We start from the raw sequence: 13303 nt of genomic DNA, 5'->3' as shown, positions 1-13303 counted from the left end.
CGGGCGCCGCGGCACGGACGAAGTCCATTCTTATACATATAGTTTTCCTAACTTGTAAATAACTACAAACTTGACATTGGCTAATCAGTGTAAAGCCAAGCGAGAGAGAGAAAAAAAATGTTATTTTTGTCGGTTTTTGCGTTTACTCATTCCGGCTTGTTCAATGAATGGTCAGTCAGTAATCAATACCCTCAGTATGAGATTTTACTTCTCACAACCTTGATAGTATTTGAGAGTCGAAACACTTTATCGTTAAAGTAAAATGGCCCTTAACGTCCTTGTTTTAATGCTCAAGTTTACAGCCAGCGCTCCAAGCGGAAACGTTGCGAAATTAAAATCAATGGTACTGAATTTTTGCGGAAATAAATATCTTTCTACGCAAATCTTCTAAATATAATTCTAAATCTTTCATAGAAATATAACTTCCATCACTGTTTTTATTGTGATGCGAAAAAATTATACACTATTTCACGAGAGTACCCTCCGTAGATCCAATTTTGATGGCAATTATAGCTATTCCGTTTTGTTTACCAATTGTAAAAAATCTTTGAGTATCTTTCTTCAAATATGTAAATTTTTATGATGGCTTTGTAAGAAATAATGACACTATTCTTGCCATTTCACTTTGAAGTTGCCTTCAAACTACGGAAATATAATATAATATATAAATATCGCTCACCCTACTTTGAAATGTTACTGTTCACACTTAGATGTAATATAATATTACATCTCAGTGTGAACAGTGTAATATAATATTACATCTCAGTGTGAACAAAGACATTTAAAAGTAGGGTGAGCGATATTTATATATTATATTTCCGTAGTTTGAAGGCAACTTTATGTGTAAAAAAGAGATGGCAATATTATAGCTATTCCACTCTTGACATGTCGTTATGACCATATCATGAGTTTTATTTAGCAATTGTAAAAAATCTTTAAGTACCTTTAAGTTAGACATAAATATGTCAATGTTTATAATGGCTTTGTAAGAAGGAATGACACTATTGTTGCATGTGTAAGAAAGAGATGGTAATATAGCTCCACTCTTGACATTTAATGGCCGTATCGATGCGTTTTGTTTACCAATTGTATAGAATCGAGTGGTCATATTATAGTTATTTTTTTGTTTGTATGATGAAAATTATGGATTTTATTTTACTTGTAAATATCTTTAGTTGACGCTTTTTACATATCATGCGCAGAATAAAATACTTATTGAAATATTTGTGTTATTAATGTACCTATTTCCTTGAAGCGTAGGAAATGTGGGACGAATGAATCTACGGAATCAAGGAATTAATAACTTTTATTATGAACTAGAGGAAGCCCGCGACTTCGTCCGCGTGGATTTAGGTTTTTAAAGATCCCGTGGGAACTGTTAGATTTTCCGGGATAAAAAGTTGCCTATTTCGATTACAGGGACGCAAGCTACTTCGGTACCAAATTTCATACAAATCGGTTAAGTGGATGGGTCTTTAGAAATCCCTCGGGAACTCTGATTTTCCGGGATAAAAAGTAACTTATGTCCGTCCCTGGTTAACCCTGTACCAAATTTCGTCAGAATCGGTTAAATGCTAAGCTATGTGCACCAATGAATATGATTGGTGGATATCAAACGCATTTATAGCAACGTAGCATAGCACATCTCTGGTGGAAAAGCAGCCTTAATTTCGATCGAGCAACTGACACGCGGGTGTAGCGCTGCAGTCGCACGTTTTTTTATAATATGGATTTACCAAGCAGCACGAGTGCAGCGCTGCAGCCGCGCTGCCTCCACTCGGCACTTTGTGGTACAGAATGCGCCCTAAAACACGTCGACATCTACACTTGTCTAGAAGGAGCCTATTCACGCTCGTCTTGAAGGTAAGTAACCACGTAAAGTAAGTACCTACGTAAGTAGGTAGGTACCTAAGTAAGTTATTTTTTTTTCTTCTCTCGTCTGGCTTTACAAAGATTAGCCAATGTCTAGTTTGTAGTTATTTGTAACAAGTTAGTTAAACTATGCAAGTATGGACCCCGTCTGTGCCGGCACTCGCCGACATACGCACGGCACCCCCTTAGAGCGCTTTCCAGTCAGTTTTAACAAAAAAAACACTAAAAAAGAAAGAGCACGCCCGCCAGCTAACACCAACACAGACGAAGTCCAGTAAGTTATTTATACGTGGCAGGAATCACCATAGATTTATCAAAGTCCAACTATAGGAAATGTGTGGGAAACACACCGGATGCCGGAAGGGCGTTCTACTCCGTTAGCAGGTCGTATCAGAAACGAGCAAAAACCGTGAATGAAGTCACGTAAAACTGAACTGTCAGCGTAAAAGGCAAAACCAAGGAACTAAACCATTATCACTAAAAGCAACATTACCTAGGTACCTCAAATAGTTAGACTTTAGAGTCTAGATCTAAACTGTCATTGTAAAGGAAATAAACGATTTCTGCCAAGAAATTTTTCCTTCCTTTAAGGGCCGGCGCACTATGGCGGAGCGCAGCGCAGAGCATTTTTCACAGTCAAAATATTATCGACATTGTCCTCATTGAAATAATATCTAAAATCAATTGTGCATCCGTGCGGTTACTCGCGCATCCGCGCGCAGGCCCGCGCGTGCTCGCCCATTCTCTGGTAGAAATTCGCGTAATGTGTCACGCGATTAGAAAACTTCGCGGACGTGCTCTGCGCTGCGTTCCGCCATAATATTATGTGCGCCGGCCCTTATAGTAGTAACAGACGATCGAACTGAACCACGACGCGGTTCGCCGTCGTACCAATAATGTACGGCGTACCGTGCGCCACACGATCGAACTGGTACGACGGCTCAGTTCATGGTTCAGTTCGTGGTTCAGTTCGATCGTCTGTTACTACTATTAAGTTCCACCCAACAACGAGTTATCTTACAATTCAATCTCCGTCTATCAAAAGTCCAAAGACAAGCAATTACTTTTGCAAGTTCCCTACTTGTTCGTATGTAAACAGGTCTAATTAAATGTGGGTGAATATTTTGAACTTTAAGTTTCAAACGGTGGGTAAAGCTTTTAAGAGGGCTCTCTCCGTCACTCGTTTCATACAATCGCAGTTCCAATTTCATTTGAATATTAAGCAACCAAAGTCCATGAAATTTTGCAGACATATTCTAGAAACTAATATCTATGTCTGTGGTTTTCCAGATTTCTGTTATAATATTCGGTTTCAAAGTTACGCGGTCTTAAAAATTTTCATACAAATCTTTGAACCCCTGTAATTTTAAAACTACATATTTTTGGAAAAATCTGAAACACCACAGACACAGATATTAGTTTCTAGAATATGTCTGCAAAATTTCATGGACTTTGGTTGCTTAATATTCAAATGAAATTGGAACTACGATTGTATGAAACGAGTGACGGAGAGAGCCCTGTTAAAGCCCTAGACGAAGGAAGTGCGAAACAACAAGATCAACATAATACTTACTTAGGTACCTATTCAAGTAATGGTGGTTTCAGACAGTATGTTGGTGTGATTGTTTCGTGAATTTGTATGTTGCCACTGTAAAATGTATGTACACTGTACAGAGTACGACTTTAAGCTCATATTTGATTATTCATTCTTTTACTCTGCCGGAGCTGAGTCGTGTAAGTGAGCTACTACCTTTATGTAGGTACTTAGTTGCGGTGTATCTATTATTTACATAGAAACACATCCCTATACTCGGCATCCTCAGGATTCTAAACTCAGTTAGATATGAAATCAGTCTTATTTGCAAGAAATTAGAACAGTATTTTTTCTCTATGTCTATTGCCTAGCTATAAAATTGTCTATAGGTATAAAAGCAAGAATATTCACTGATTCACTGTTCACTGACTAATATCAGTGAACAGTTCAAACAGCGATTATTTTCTTATCTTACCTCTGCTGGGCCTAGAAACTTGGATTTAGCACTAGTTTTTTTTTAATCCCCAATCAAAAAGGATTTTCCAAAATTCTTTCCTAGGTAAGCCGGGACGGGTTAGCTAGTCCTTTATAATTAAAAATAAAATATTATCTTAAAATACAAACGGTTATTGATCGATGGTTCATTATATTCGGTACAAGTGCACTTAACATGTTCGAACCGGTGAGCGGTCGGGAAGCGGGAGTTAAAATATTCAGAGTGGTGCTCTTATTGAGAACCATCGCAATGCGCAGCAGAGAATAATATTTATAAAATATATTGGAACTATTTGATATTGAATACCTTTTGAGAATATGTACCTACATAGGTATAGGTAAAAAGGTAACTATCCTAATAAAATTTATCTCTCTATGTTGAATTTCTCGAAAACAAACATGCTTTAAAGTATTGAAGACTTACCTCGATAGTCAACAGCGACCTTTGTTACCTCTACCATCGAAATCGACCTTCGTTACCTCGAAAGTCGACATCGATGTTTGTTGTTGCGACGGTCGACATCGAACTGCGTTACCTCGACAGTCAAAATCGTCCTTTGCTACCTCGACAGTCAGCATGGACCTCCCTTGCCTCGAAAGTTGGCATCGACCTTCGTTACTTTGACAGTAGACATCGACCATCGTTACCTCGAAAGTTTCGTTGCCTCGACAGTCAACATGGACCTTCGTTACTTAAACAACCGATATTGAATTTCGTAACCTCAAAAGTCGGCATCGGCCTTTGTTACCTCGACAGTCGACATTAATCTTTGTTACCTACCTTAAAAGTCGACATCGATCTTAGTTACTTTGACAGTCGAGATCGACTTTCGTTATCTAAACAGTTAATATCAAATGTCGTAACCTCAACAGACGATATCGGCCTTCGTTACCTCGACAATCAACATCGACCTTCGTTCCCTCGACAGTCGACATCGACTTGCGGTGCCTCAACAGTCGACCTCGACTTTCGTTTAGATTTAGCTCAACACGTATCACACATAGCATCGGGTCGAGCGGCATGTTAAAAGTATGTGTCTGGCTTAACCGACTTCGGAGAAGGGGTTGAACACCATTAAACCTAAATCACAGTTGTAATATCGGGAGTTCACCGATAGACTCGATAACTTGGCAGCAACTGCACTGCGGCTATTAGATCATTACTTACAGACTAGCATTTGAAACTACCTACAACAGAGAGTTGTCTTATTAATAGAGGCGGGCCTATGTTATTCGTCCGTGCAATGCCTCCATCCTTACTCTGTGACGCAGCAAGTTTTCTTCTTAACAGGGCTCTCTCCGTCACTTACTCCATACAATCGTAGTTCCAATTTTATTTGAATATTAAGCGACCAAAGTCTATGAAATTTTGCAGACATATTCTAGAAACTAATATCTGTGCCTGTGGTGTTTTAGATTTTTCTAAAAATATGTAGTTTTAAAATTATAGTGGTTCAAAGATTTGTATATAAATTTTTAAAACCGCGTAACTTTGAAACCGAATATTTTAACAGAAATCTGGAAAACCACAGGCACATAGATATTAGTTTCTAGAATATGTCTGCAAAATTTCATGGACATTGGTTGCTTAATATTCAAATGAAATTGGAACTACGTTTGTATAGAGCCAGTGACGGAGAGACCCCTCTTAAGCGCCATAATATATATTGATCGTGGACGTCATTTCAGCTGTAGCTCGCTTCGCTTGACAATTCGTCTTCACTCCTTCCTGGCGCTTGCCTTTCTTACGCACTCATAATATATGGTGGGATTTCCAAGATGTTATTATCCGTCCATCTCATGGGCGATTTGGCTTTTTGGCTCAACCTAGAAGACCCCCTAGCCTGATGCACCTTGTTTGTAGGCATCACAGTTTGGGCCATAGCAAGCTGCCGTAGTATATATGACCTAAGAGAGTGAGATGTTAAGAATTACTCAATAATTATTATTATTATTAGACGATGACGTAGCTTGATGTCGAGTTCTTTAACAATGTACCTTCCAGGGACTACAGGAAGGACCGTGGTACTTCCTGTAGTCCCTGGAATGTTAGGAGTATCCATTTGTTACCCACGGGTAAAAAAGGGACACTCCTAAGTCCAAACATTGCATCCGTGCAACGATAAGTACCTACAAGTATACACTGACTCTGCGGATCGTATCAGTCAGAGCTACCAGATTATAGGCGGGTAGACGTGCGATAAATTCCAACGATTTACGAGTTTTTTCCACTCTGAAATGTATACCATTATTTCGGTGAGAGTAATTTATTAGACGTTACATTAAAGTGAAACAATTGTGATTAAATAAATTTTTAAAAGGGGACGTGTTTTTCTTTGCAAACCCAAGTCACAGTATAAATAGAGACACAGAAGTCCGACGCCTTAGTTCTAAATGTATTATAGAAGCAGGCGTTACTTTGCGGATGTCCATGATATATAAGGAACCAAAAGCTTAATTTGCTATAATCCGCCAAACCAACGAAATCTGTATGTAGACCTTAATGCCTAATTGCAAAGTACTTTGCAATTAGACATTGTAAGGTCTACATCTCCTGAGGATACTCCGGTGTCGGGGCGAAACGCGCGTCGAGTGGTGTTGGAATTTGTGTGGTGCTACGTACCATACAGATTTCGTTGGTTTGGCGGATTATAGCAAATTAAGCTTTTGGTAAAACGTACGTACCAATCCACATTTAAGCATAACAAAACCGGTGTACCTCAGGGAAGCATTTTAGGACCAATTTTATTCTTACTATATATAAACGATCTTCCTGAGGTAACACAACACCAAACCATCCTATTCGCTGACGATACCACTGTTTTAATCAAATGTACTAACGAAAAAACATTTAATTCAGACATCAACCTAACTATCAATCAGATCATAGACTGGCTAGATAAAAATAATTTAAAACTTAATGTAGATAAAACAAAAATTGTGGCATTCAAAAGCGTTCAAGCTAAAGATATTCCTCTTCATATTCATTACAATAACAGTGTCATATGTGAAGTGGAATCAACCAAATTTCTAGGGATTGAACTTGATAAACACTGCAACTGGAAAAATCACATTGACATTGTATGTAGTAGAATCAATAAGTTTGTGTTCGCTTTAAAAAAATTAAGGAAGATAGCCACTAGAGACGCTGTTTTGAGTGCGTATCACGGTTACGTATCATCTGTACTTAATTACGGTCTGATAATTTGGGGTAACTCAGTTGACATAGACAGAGCATTCAAAGTACAAAAAAAATGTATACGGGCAATATGTGGAGCTCACTATTTGGATAGTTGCAAACCTCTTTTTAAATCCCTTAATATACTCCCTCTACCTTGTATGTATATAAAAGAAATGTGCATATTTGTAAAAAATAACCCTGATCTCTTCACCAGACATGGAGATGCACTTGGAAAAGCAACGAGACACAAAGACAGATTGATATACCCTGATATAAAATTATGCTTATTCCAAAATAATTCGTATTGCATGGCAATAAGCATATTTAATCAGCTTCCTTCCCACGTCAAAGTTATGCCATTAACTACATTAAAATCATTTTTAAATAAGTGGCTATTAGAGAAATGCTTCTATTCGATTAAGGAATACTTGAATCCTTATAAATAATAGCACCTATGATTTTTCGATATCTCTAGTTTTTATTTTTATTTTGTTTGTCTAATTATTTTTAAAATATGTGTAAAAAACAAAATATATTCTGACATTAAGCACTACCTAACAGACAAGCATATTTTGAGTTGTTAATAATAATTGATATGTTTTTTATGGTTTTTATAATGTTGACATTTTTTGATCTTTATTTAACTATGATTTTATACTTTGGTTGTGTAAAGTCTATGTATGTCTTTCTTTACTTAATATTTTAGTCTTGACTTTATTTGTATTTAATTTAATTGAATTTAAGATAATATTCAAACACCAGTTATAGTGGTAAAATGTATAAGGCTCATCAGACATTATTCCAACATATTGTACCTACATTTTATTGAATAAATTATTGAATTTGAATTTGAATTTGAATTTGGTTCCTTGTATGCCTCAGTTCTTGTAGTAAATGACAACCATGCCAGTTCGGGTCACCCCTTCGTCCCGCACTTGCCGCACGATTGCTATTAGATGTCTTCGTCCAACCTGTGTATGCGATTACATATCCTTCCTCTGTAAAAGAGAGCGAAAAAGAGTGTTATAGGAATAATGAAAATGAAAAAATGAAAATGAAAAATGAAAAAATGTTTATTTACCAAATACAGTCTTGTACAATTTTTCTGTGTAACAAGTTAAGTAAAGGACTTCGTCTGCGATTTTTTTTGTTAAGAGTGGTTTTTGTGTTAGTTGGTGTTTTTTGGTGGTGGAACTGACTGGGAAGCGCTCTAAAGGGGCGCCGCGCGTATGTCGGCGGGCGCCGGCGCAGACGGAGTCCATACTTGTATAAATTCAATAACTTGAAAATATCACAAACTTGACATTGGCTAATCAGAGTAAAGCCAGATTTAAAAAAAAAAGTTAAGTTAAACAATAACAAGATAAAGTTGAAAACTAAAACCCGACTGCGATCGTCTTAATAAACGCTGACATATTATAATAATTATATTTCAACGTTTATTATATAATATTGTAGTACATTTATATTTATGAACCCAGAATTTTACGGAGGAACACACAAAATCTGAATACAAACACACACACATACATACACAGACTGCTAAAATCATAACCCTTCCTTTTGGCTTTGCCGCAGTCGGGTAAAAAAAAGATAGAGTGCAATGTAATTGTAATTAGTAATAATGTAATGTGTATGTGATTTACCTTCACATACACATTACATTACCTCAAAAGGAAAAACTGAACCCTTATAGGATCACTTTGTTGTATGTATGTCTGTCTGTCTGTCTGTCTGTCTGTTCGTCCGTCCGTCGTGTCTGTCAAGAAACCTATAGGGTACTTGCCGTTGACCTAGAATCATGAAATTTGGCAGGTAGGTAGATCTTATAGCACAAGTACAGGAATAAATCCGAAAATCGCGAATTTGTGGTTACATCATTAAAAAAATTTAAAATGTGTTTCAATTTTCAAAGTAAGAAAACTATACCAAGTGGGGTAGTATCATATTATAAGGGCTTTACCTGTACATTCTAAAACAGATTTTCATTTATTTTTATGTATAATAGTTTTTGATTTATCGTGCGAAATGTTGGAAAAAATACCCGAGTACGGAACCCTCAGTGCGCGAGTGTGACTCGCACTTGACCGGTTTTTGATACTGGAGTATGAGGTTAGCTCCTCCATAATCTAATTCACTCTAACTCTATGACTTACAGTGATTACTAGTTTCAATAACACCCGTATATAGTTTACTGTGAATCCCGGGCTCGCAATCAAGTAATTGAGCGCTCTATGCAGGCGTAAAGGCTTTGTCTACTCTAGCCTCTAACATTTCACACATTGATTGACACCCAAAAACAAAGACTGCCAAAGTCAGTTCCTAGTTGGGTATAGGCTAGTATTCGAAACTATCTACTATCTAGTTTCAATAGCAGCAGGTAGGTATCACTGAAATGGACTTACACAAGTACGCTGGAAATGGGGTACCATACAAAACACAGTTATTAGAAGTGATGATTATTAGATTGTGCCGATTAGAAGTGCCCCATCGAAAAACCGGGGGAAAAAATTATAGAGAGAGAGCCAGCGAAGGCCAGACCGTCGTTGTTTTATAAAAGTTGAAAGTTTCTCTGCGTATTGTCCCCAACACGTAGATGAACGATCAGCGACTTTGAAGCTTGGATCATGGTGGTTTTGGGAAGGTCGGGCCCTCGCGGGCTCTTAATCCATTACACTTTGTTCCAAATGGTCTTCATGTTGAGACTATGTTGATAGACTCACTATGTTGTCTCATCATCTCATCACTAACATTTAGTGCTGAGTACGGTCACATGACGCTCACTGCTGTACGCAGCGTCAAAATGGCGAAATCAAGTTGCTTCAAAAAACAGGTCAGCAACCGCAAGTCCAGCGTAGAATATATAATATAGGGGTCAGTGTAGACATGGTTTCCTGTGAATTTATACCGGGCTTGCAGTCAAGTTAGGGTACCATTAAGTTTAGGTAGGTACATGTATTCCCTACTTTGATCTCGCCTCTCCGCTTCCTCATTGTGTCACGTTTTAGTAATGTTGAAAAAAAAAAAATTGTTTTCACATAAGTTTACCACTAATTTTTAATGTAGTTTAAATTTAGAACGAGTTTTCTAAAATATCCGTAAAAAATAGCAATAATTGGTCAGAATATTTTTAGCGTAGGCAAGGTGTCCACGCCTCTATTCATTTTTCCAAATAAAACAGATTTTAATAACTTTGCTAAGGTAGGTGAAAGAATCTGATTGCACATATAAAACAATAAACCTGTATTTAATTCAATTGGTTATGGTAAAGAATAGTCGTGTAGAGTCCGTCGTAGATGCTCTACAACTGCGTGCGTAGCTACGGTGCTACGAAAAACACTTAGAATTTTGGGAACTGCACCGGAAAACGCCGCGCTTTTCATAATTAAATTAAACTAATAATAATCGCCGCCTTTAAATAATAACATACCAATATTAAGATATCTTCATAAAATCCCGCGTTATATTGGATAGAGTTACACTAGCCTCAGTGGCCTATGGAACTTTGTTCACCAAAAAAATCCGACATCTAAAAAATACTCCAAAGACGACTAAAATTTGTAAAGGAAGGGTTCTAACCAGACTTTACGAAAATACCTCTCGTGAAACTCAAGTTCGAGTCTGTTGATTTCAGTTCTATTGAAAAAAGCGAAAAAAATCTTAAAATTCTTTGAATAAAGTTAATATTTTCCTTCATTATTGCTTCATAAAAAACGTGTACACTAATCTCAGGTGTGGAACTTTGTTTTTCAAAAAAAATCCAACCTCCTACAAAATATTCTAGGTAATTTGATGAACTTTAACTTATGGATGAAGTCATTTTGGCAATTTTTGTATTGGGAATCCGTCAAAATGTCGAAATTCTACACATAGTTTATTTGGCGGTTGTGAAAAAGCTCTCAAACTTGTAAATAAAAAATGCTATCAGTTGAATTAGTGGGAACGAGCGAACCAGACAAGGAAACTACTTCATGTTAATCAAGTTTGAGTCTGTTGATTTCAGGTCTATAAATAAAGCGAGAAAATCCTCAAAAGTAAATATTTTCCTTCTCAAACATTACTGCATCATAAAACGCGTGTACATGCACCGTTTGGAACCTGCGCCGAACACAAGTTGCCGCAGCAAGCCCAGTTCCATGCCTCGATCCCGGCGAGCCACGCGTCTGCACGCCCCTTTATCAGGTTTCGATATTCAAATATTGGGAAAACAGCGCGAAATACGAGTGTCTCTGTGAAGTGACAGTTGATTTTTTAATGGAAGTGAGTTCTTTTTAATGTAAACTTTGGAAGTGCAAACGAACTCATATCATAAAAATATTTTAAAAGTAAGTTTACTTATTTTTTTTTTTTTTTTGGAAAACAGAGTACTCTAAAATTACTTAATTTTTTTAAAAATTAATATAAAATAATAGGTATAATTATGTAGCCACCAATTATTAAGATTTTATAATGTTATTTTATTATGGATATTTTAAAGTAAATATTTTATTAGTGGATATTTTTCATATTCTCAATGGATTTTTAAATAATAATATCAGGCTATTGGAAGATACCTACTATAATTAGGTGTCTATTTATCTTTTTAAAGGTAGTTATTTTCGATAGAGTGTGTTTCTTTAGAAAAGATATTTTGTTCGATACTAAATTTTCATATTCCGGTAACTATAAGTATTTTAAAATTTTGAGTAGTAAAACGGTTCTAATATTTGTATAAAATTTCAGCTTGACAGTCTATAATATCTTCTGTTTAAGAGGGGTCTCTCCGTCACTCGCTCCATACAAACGTAGTTCCAATTTCATTAGAATATTAAGCAACCAAAGTCCATGAAATTTTGCAGACATATTCCAGAAACTAATATCTATGCCTGTGGTTTTCCAGATTTCTGTTAAAATATTCGATTTCAAAGTTATGCGGTCTTAGAAATTCACATAGAAATCTTTGAGCCCCTGTAATTTTAAAACTACATATTTTTAGAAAATCTAAAACACCACAGGCACAGATATTAGTTTCTAGAATGTCTGTAAAATTTCATGGACTTTGGTTGCTTAATATTCAAATGAAATTGGAACCACGATTGTATGGAGTAAATGACGGAGAAAGCCCTGTTAAATTGGCTGTCCGTCTGTTCGTCAGACATGTGACTACATACCTACTGATAGATATTAATATGTTCGCAAATTACAAACATACTTTTCCTAATATAAAACACAAAAAAATACGAAGATGGTTTTAGACCACTAACACAATGCATTAGGCATATTCTTTTTTAGCGTAGTAACACACGCCGGGTACTCGTTAGTACAAAATAATAAGGGTTTCTTATCAACACGCCAACAAAAAACAACGACGTAATATTTTTCACGTATTTTGTAAAGTGCTCAGCAGCGTTTCATTGAATTAGCTGACGCTACGAGTTACGACGTAAACGTAAATTACTTGAGACTGAGGTCTGAGACAAAATCTAATTGAATACTTCACAAAATAGGTCCTCATGCGATTTTGAAGGAAAATACTTAAATAATAAAATTATATAAGCAAAACAAGAAGCCTTCTTTGACTATCTTTAGTATAAATGCGGATGTTTTCTGACCCTATTAGATACTAGCTGACGCCCGCGACTTCGTCCGCGTGGATTTAAGTTTTTCGAAATCCCATGGGAACTCTTTGATTTTCTGGGATGAAAAGTAACCTATGTGCTAATCCAGGATATTATCTATCTCCATTCTGAATTTCAGCCAAATCCGTCCAGTGATTTTTGCGTGAAGGAGTAACAAACATACTCACACACATACACACAAACTTTCGCTTTTATAATATTAGTATGATAGTCCATATCCATACTGATATTATAAATGCAAAAGTGAATCTGTCTGTCTGTTTGTCTGCTACGTTTTCACGATCCATCCATTTAACCAATTTTGACAAAGGCAAGAGATAGCTTGCATCCCGGTGACGGACTTCATCTGCGTGGATTTGGTTACATACATATTTTAAATCCCAGAGGAACTCTTTGATTTTCCGGGATAAAAATTAGGCTATAAGATTTCTCTGGTAAAGACAGTAAAACAAATCGGCCGTGAAAAAGCTTGCGAACAGATACTTAGACACACTTTCGCATTTATAATATTAGTGTGGATTATATCCTTGAGTTGATAGCCTAGGTTAAGTCGGGGTCCAGGATTTGATTCCGTCTCGCGTCTAACTTTTCGGAGTAAAATTA

At 36.5% G+C, this 13303-nt stretch overlaps 1 protein-coding gene across 1 annotated transcript in view; it reads left to right on the top strand.

The window, feature by feature from the left end:
* The first annotated feature begins 11236 nt into the window (after positions 1 to 11236).
* The window catches only part of LOC123877677 (octopamine receptor beta-1R-like), a 49044-nt gene continuing 46977 nt past the window's right edge, over positions 11237 to 13303 (top strand). Inside the window, exon 1 of the mRNA XM_045924526.1 lies at positions 11237 to 11407. The gene's annotated coding sequence lies outside the window, so the exon portion shown is untranslated. The remainder of the gene's footprint in view (positions 11408 to 13303) is intronic.

The sequence above is a fragment of the Maniola jurtina genome, chromosome 24 (assembly GCF_905333055.1).
Source record: "Maniola jurtina chromosome 24, ilManJurt1.1, whole genome shotgun sequence".
In the NCBI taxonomy this organism is placed as follows: Eukaryota; Metazoa; Arthropoda; class Insecta; order Lepidoptera; family Nymphalidae; genus Maniola; species Maniola jurtina.
The sequence above is the reverse complement of the archived record's forward strand: the minus strand, read 5'-3'. Positions and strand labels throughout refer to the sequence as shown.